The sequence below is a fragment of the Simochromis diagramma genome, unplaced genomic scaffold (assembly GCF_900408965.1).
Source record: "Simochromis diagramma unplaced genomic scaffold, fSimDia1.1 OVJJ01000606.1, whole genome shotgun sequence".
Taxonomy (NCBI): Eukaryota; Metazoa; Chordata; class Actinopteri; order Cichliformes; family Cichlidae; genus Simochromis; species Simochromis diagramma.
In genome coordinates this window covers 226,801-233,851 of record NW_024387233.1, presented here as the reverse complement: position 1 = coordinate 233,851, position 7,051 = coordinate 226,801, and the positions used below count along the sequence as shown (strand labels likewise).

Below are 7,051 nucleotides of genomic sequence, written 5' to 3'. Positions count from 1 at the left end.
AGCATCCTGCCATGCGATTGCATTTGTCTCGTTAAAGCTATCAGGAACTTTAACGTTAACTTTTATAAGTGGAAAAGTGTTAGTGTTCGTCCTTCAGCTTCACTGTTTATGTTATGCTAACATAGCTGTGTCGCTAGCGATCACGTAGCACATCATTATATACCAGCTAGCCCAACTTCAGTAACCCTACAAACGCCACTGCTGTTTAGTTTCCTGTCTTCATTTATGTTGGACGTGATAGCAGAGCTGTACGTTTGAATTTTTTCAGAAATCTCTCAGTCAGAACATGCTATATCATGCTTAGGTAACTAGCGAAACTAGCGAGCTAACTTCCGCTAGCTTCCTGCTAACTTCTAACTCCGTTAAATGTAATAAATTTTGTTTTCATGGATGCCTGGAAGTTAAACTTAATTGTTACACCTGGTAAAGCAGCAATGCTGATCGTTTTATTAAAGATGAAAGAATTTAGACAGTTTAGGACCCAGATTACTCCCATATTTAAGAGCATCTTAGTCCGACAAATACGACAATAACAACGGCCGCTTGCATGTTCTGCAAAAAAATGTGCTTTGTCGTGTATCTGACGGACAAACACCAAACCAGTTCCACATCACTGAAGTTGCACCATTTTTACAAACCAATTCTGGTTCATCTGTTTCACTCAACAATCGGCCATGTGCGTATGAAAACAAAGACACTGCGCATGCGCGTTTTACTCATTCTATCGCGATATTTCATTTTCCTATCGTTGCATAACATTATACCGGTATTACCGTGAACGGTATAATATGGCCCAGCCCTACTCGGGACTAATGAAGGTTATCTTATCTTATGCAACCGAGTCTCCCATACTGGAATCCTTACACTGGCTGCAAGTTAGGTTTTGAATTCATTTTAAGATTTTATTATGTGTTTTTAAGGCGTTGCATGGGTTAGGACCCTCAAACCTTTCTGATCTTTTAAATTGGTTCGTTCCTGCAAGATCACTGAAGTCTGTGGTTTAAAAGCTCTTAGCTGTCCCAACGTCCAGATTAAACACAGAGGATAAGAAAGGTCTGGCCTCTCTTATCTGGAAACAAAATTAACAAAATTGATTGAAAAACCTGTTGCAAAAAATCCTTTTTGTTTAGTTTTGTGAAGCTACTAACTGATGAACTAGATTACTGGTAGAATGATGTATAAATTAAACATGATCTGCCCTCTTATGCATATTGTATTGATGTATCATGACTAGTGATGTGCAATACCACTGATTTCCTTTCTGAGCCGATACCAAGTAAAATTCAGGGTGGTATCGACGATACCTAGTACAAAAACTTATTTTATAACTTTCAGGTCAGATTTTTAATAAGCTGCAGGAACCCTGTTCAGTGTGAGTGGAGAACAGCCAAGTCTCCTCCTCTGATAAACCTCCATCTGTGCCACTGAAAATAGTTCATCTGACTGTGACTGTAAACATGTTTCCATTTGTCACTTCAGCCTTTACTCTGAAATACAGGAAATGAAATCACAGCTCAAACTTCTTCATCCAACTGCTGGAACAAAGCGAACCACTCGACATGAACACTGAAGCAGAACAGTTTAGAAACCTTAAAATGAGACTAGGGAACCATTTTCATTCATAGTTGCCTCATCAGATCTTTACAGGAGATTCACTCTGAACTCTGTGGAGCCTGATCTCAAGGGTTTTGAGTCTGACCCTGAAACCACAAGAGGATCTTTCTGTCTCTTCATATTCACTGTGATGGGAGTGATTCCAGCCCTGAGTGATCACGCTGATGTTTGCACAGAGCAGACAATTTAGTGAATATTTTGGCACATTGGTAACAGTGAAACAGTTTATTAGTAACGTGGGATCGTTTGTGTTTGGAGTATGAAATGAGATTCCTGAAGCTCTTGTCACACTGGTCACAGCTGTAGTTTCCTTCCATGTGTTCACGTTCATGATAGTTACGATTAGCTGATTGTGAGAAGCTTCTGTCACAGTGTCTGCACTTGTATGGTTTCTCTCCTGTGTGGACTCGTTTGTGTCTTTTAAGCACACTTGCAGTAATGAAAGATGACCCACACTGATCACAGATGTGCTTTTTTGTCCCACTGTGAATGAGTTCATGTTGTTTTAATCCACTTAATGTGGTGAAGCTTCTCCCACATTCTTTGCAGTATTTCAGTTCTTCTCCAGTGTGTCTACGTTGATGTACTTTTAGGGTGTGTTTTTGACTGAAAGTTTTTCCACAAAGGTCACAACGAAAGTCTTTCCCACCACCACAGCGATGACAGGGTTGAGAACTGGATCCATCTGTGTCGCTCTGCTTCTAAACAAAGACACAAAGACAGTGTAAGAAAGTCCTTCAACATTTTTATCCTGAACGTCGCCTGAAATAAAGAGCAAATAAAAAAACAAACAACATCATAACTGAAATGAAAATCTGAATAATCAATCAGAGCTGCTTTTTCATGCAGTAGAATTGCCGAAACATCAGAATCAGTGAGCTGCAAACTTTCAGCCCCGACTGTGTCTGTGCTGTCAGGTGAGAAAGGCGACAACTCACTGATTCTAATCCGCGGGTCTGCGGTTTGTGCAGAATCCGTGTACCTCCTCTAGTTTACTGTTTGAGCTGTTTGGTGGTTGTCAAAATTTTGTGAGGTTTCACCTGAGATTCGGGCGTTTCGGGCAAAATAAAATTATATTAAAAAACTCGATTCAGGATTTTAATGAATTGATGTCACATTATCCAAGCCAGACTCTATTTTAATCGGTAAATCGATTATCAAAACCCACCCCTAGCTGAGACAGTTTAATGAGCAGAGTTGTTTCAAACAGTCGGGCTAAAATGACAAGATAAAAATATAAATACATACCTCACAGTAACTGCACTTGTAGAGTCTCTTTCTGGTGTGGATCTGTTGGTGTAGTCTCAGGTAACGTGGAGATTTAAAAGTCTTCTCACACAGGTCACATTTATAAGGTCGTCCCTCAGTGTGGGTAAACATGTGGCGTTGTAAGTCTCCGTCTGTGACAAACTGTTTGCCACACTGATCACAGCAGTACACATCATGTCCGGTGTGAATGCGTAGGTGTGTATTTCTGCTCTCAATCCGGCTGAAGGTTTTCCCACAGATGTCACAGCTGTATGCCTTAATTCCAGAGTGGGTAACTAGATGATTCTGTAAGTGGCTACTGCGATTAAAAGCTCTGCCACACTGATCACAGCTGTACGCTTTAACTCCACTGTGGATGAGTTGGTGTTTGTTTAGGGAACCCTTCCAGGAAAAAGTCTTTCCACACAAGTCACAGCTGAACGGTTTCTCTCCAGTGTGGATGACCTGATGATGTTTTAGTTTAGTCTTCTCAGTAAAACCCTTCCCACACTAGTCACAGGTGTATGTTTTCTCTCTCTTTCTTCTGTGAGGTTTGTCGGCCTCCTGAGAGCGCTGACTTCTCGCTCCATGTTGGTCCTGCAGTGACAGAGATACAAACAGAGGCAGTGAGTGAAATGCAGTCGTGGAACAAACTCAACCTTCAAACTCCCTCCATTAACACTAGTTTTAAACCTGAAGGTGGAGTGTGGCACCAAACACCTTAAAGGTCTCTTATCCCCACCTGCTGGTAGTTCTAACACATTACATCCAAACTGGTGTTAAAAATAATTAATGACTGTTTAAATACTCTAAAATATTTTTCCTTTTTTTCCTTACTTTTACTCCCTATGTTAAAACAATTGGACTTTCTACTCATTATATTTTCAAAACAGACTTTTTACTTTTGGTTTGAGGAATTTGAGGGGAGTTATTACATCACTAAGGGCATCAAACAAACCGATTTGAGCCTGAAAAGTAACACATGAAAGACAATCCTGATCGTGTACTAATCACCAGGGTATGAAACATAAAAAGAGATGAAAGAGGCAAAACTGTGAGTCATAGTCAGGAGTTAAAGTGAGACGTTGTTCTTCTTTCTTTTTTGCACAGCACCTGAACAAACAGGTAATTTCAAATGCAGCGTTTCTATCAACAAACATCAGCAAACACACAAACTGTTTGTGTGCAGTTTGTCTCACAGTGTGTTGCTGGCTAAAGGTCCAGCTGCTGTACATCACAGGGAGAGAAAAGAAAGAGAGCTAACTTCACTCAGAGATGGAGAAAGATAAGACACACAGGACAGGAGAGGAAGAAGAGAGGTTAGATTTAAAGGGAAGGACTGCTCAGTGGGATTTGATCAACTGGAGATTAAAGTTTACATGTAAGTCCTCATGTGTTGAAATCAGATATTGGGTCTGTACATGTGACGTTATGTTTTTTCAGGTTGTGAAAGATGCTGCAAAACAATCTGAGGCAGATTAACTGTGTTATTTAAAGACTGCATGAAGATCCTCTGCAGGTTAGTGCAGGATAAACAGGTTCGTTTGCTGAACTGTGATGGATTTAAAGTAAAGGACAGTGTGTGACTGGTGCACAGTGACTGTGGTGCTCATGTCACAGTTAGATTACATCAAGTGTAGCAGAGATTCATTTAAACTGAAGCTCATGATGCTGACATCCATTCACTGAGTTCCACCTTCATACCAACAGTATAGTGTCTAATATAAAGACAGTGTACTGTCAGTGTAGAGGATGGAAACCAGCCAGGACAGCTCATGAAACATCTGCTGACATCTGGTTGAATTCAGTTGTGTACATCCACAGAGAGCAGCAGGTCAGCTGATCACAGCCTGTACTTTAAGAAAATCTACTGGAGCTCTCAACAGAAATTATTGTGAGCTGTGATTCTTTTCCCCACGCTGAGCCACTACAGCTGATTTTAGGGTTCCCACCTGCTCAATCCCACTTTAACCTCTTCCCTGCTCATGTTCCTGTTTAGAGGCAAAGTCACCCTCTACAATGTAGGCAACAGAAAATACACATATGTTTTATTTTCCTTCATTTTCTACTTAACTGATTCAAACAGAGAACCTTTATTAGAAATAAATAGTTTGTAATTCATTTACTAATCTTATTTTATTATTACATTAATAAAGCACAAGGTTCAGTTAACTTTGGATAAAAACATGTGGTTAAAAAGTTCTTCAAGGAGCTACTTTTACTTTCTTACTCTGATTACATTTCAGAGCCTGTACTTTTTCACTGTTACTTAAGTAAAGAAGGTGAATGAATACTTTTACTGAAGTATTTATAACACTAATATCTGTACTTCTACTTAAGTATAGAGTAAATGTACTTTTGCCTCCTCTGATCATTTCTATAATATTATTTATATCAGTGATGGCCAAATGAAGCTTTCTGAAACACTGAAGCTTGTATTGAAAAAGGTTCATTACTCAAAGCTTTTCAACACAGTCCTCTTTGGTGACATCTGCTGGCCAAAAATATGAAGAGCAGCTTGAATCTACAAATTATAATATAGAGTTTCATAATAATTGCCCACTCTACAGAGCTCAGCTGACAGCTTCTGTCTGATATCAGGCTGCTGTTGTGTTGCTTTGAACGTGTATTTTTGGGGATGATGAAAAAAATGTTTTGTCCATTTGATTATTAATAGTTTTGATGAATAAACCTTCCTTATTTTAACATGTGCTGTGGTCTCTAAAAAACAACATAATATGCAACACAGTCATATAACAGGTTGGGAGGATGAGAGTTTGAGACGTGACTGATTATTTGGTGAAACTGTGATATTTTCCTCACCTTCTGTGTTGAGCTCATTGTTTCCTCTGTAGTGACTCAGCTGAGTCCAGATGGCTGAAAATGTTCCTCTGCTGCTCCGTCAGACTCTTCTCCTCCTGCTGATCAGCTGGGACACAAAACAGATCTTTGTTAGGCTCCACACTGCACTGAAGAGTCAAAGTGTCTCATATGTTCATCTGACAACACAAAGTACAAATTTCACTCTGATTGCTTGTAAAAATCTTGTGAGACGTGTTGTGCTGCAAAGTGAGGAAACTCTCTCACTCACTTATACTTCAGGAGGAACTTTGTGACATTGGCTCTAATATTCTAAGCAGCCCTTTACTATGACAGGGCCAGAAAGTCCTATTTGAAGGTTTGGGAGAAGGACCATGTTAAAGGTGGATTGGGGTTTATACGCTTTGTTATGATACAGGTAAGGCTGTAAGAGCCTGAGAAGGTGTCCTGAATGAACCTCTAAAACCAGTTTTCAGCTAACGACTCTGCTTCAGTCTGGAAAACAGCAACTACAAGTTTAAAGACTCCATCAACAATTCACACCCAGCAACAGCCTGAACAGCTCCTCCTGTGGTTTCCACAAACAGGGACAGACCTGTTACTCCCCCACCCCACACTTTCAACTCCTTCAGCCCCCCAGTCCCACCACCTCCACCATTCCCCAAACTTTGATTCTGTTCATCTGGACGTAGCTTTTTGTGGGAGAAACATTTCGTCACTCATCCAAGTGACTTCTTCAGTTTCAGCTGACTGCAGGTTTCCCCAATTTTCAACAGAGCATTTGCATAATGACTGAAACGAGCACCACTGAAGGAACAATGGGCTGGGAGGTCAGTTATTGAGCATTAATATGCAAATTCTCATGAACATTGATCAACAACCACTGATCAAATGCTGTGATTGCAGCGACTCCCCAATTCTCTGAATGGTACTCATGGCCATTGATCAGCGGTCTTTGATTAATGAGCTTTGATCAGTGGTTTCAGTGCTTTCCTTCCTGCTTTGACTGCAGCTGTGTTTGACACAGGAAGACATTATTACATTCTTCACACTCTCCTGCACATTAACCACCACAATATATTTTATTCTCTGTGCTTTCAAATATGAACACTGTTTACTTTCATCTCTGTTTCATTAGTTTTTGTTAACATCTTCCTGTGCATCACTTTACAGCAGCCACACTCATTAAAATGAGACTTTGTAGGAGTTCACTTCCTCTCATGTGTTCATCCACAGCAGCTGGACAATAAAGTTTATTGTGACCCTGATACTGCAGCAGATCGCTCTCATCCATTTCCTGTTATCACTTCAAATAGAAATGAGGCTGTAGAGGTTTGGTGCAGGCAGAAAAACAGCTGCAGGGACAATG

General features: G+C 40.2%; 1 long non-coding RNA gene across 1 annotated transcript; it reads right to left on the bottom strand.

The window, feature by feature from the left end:
* Positions 1 to 3,115: 3,115 nt before the first annotated feature.
* LOC120746914 lies at positions 3,116 to 5,719 on the bottom strand. The gene is made up of 2 exons (XR_005698975.1): positions 5,686 to 5,719; positions 3,116 to 3,459 (listed from the first exon to the last, which is right to left on the bottom strand). It is a non-coding gene; the product is annotated as an uncharacterized LOC120746914 (long non-coding RNA).
* Between the last annotated feature and the right edge of the window lie 1,332 nt (positions 5,720 to 7,051).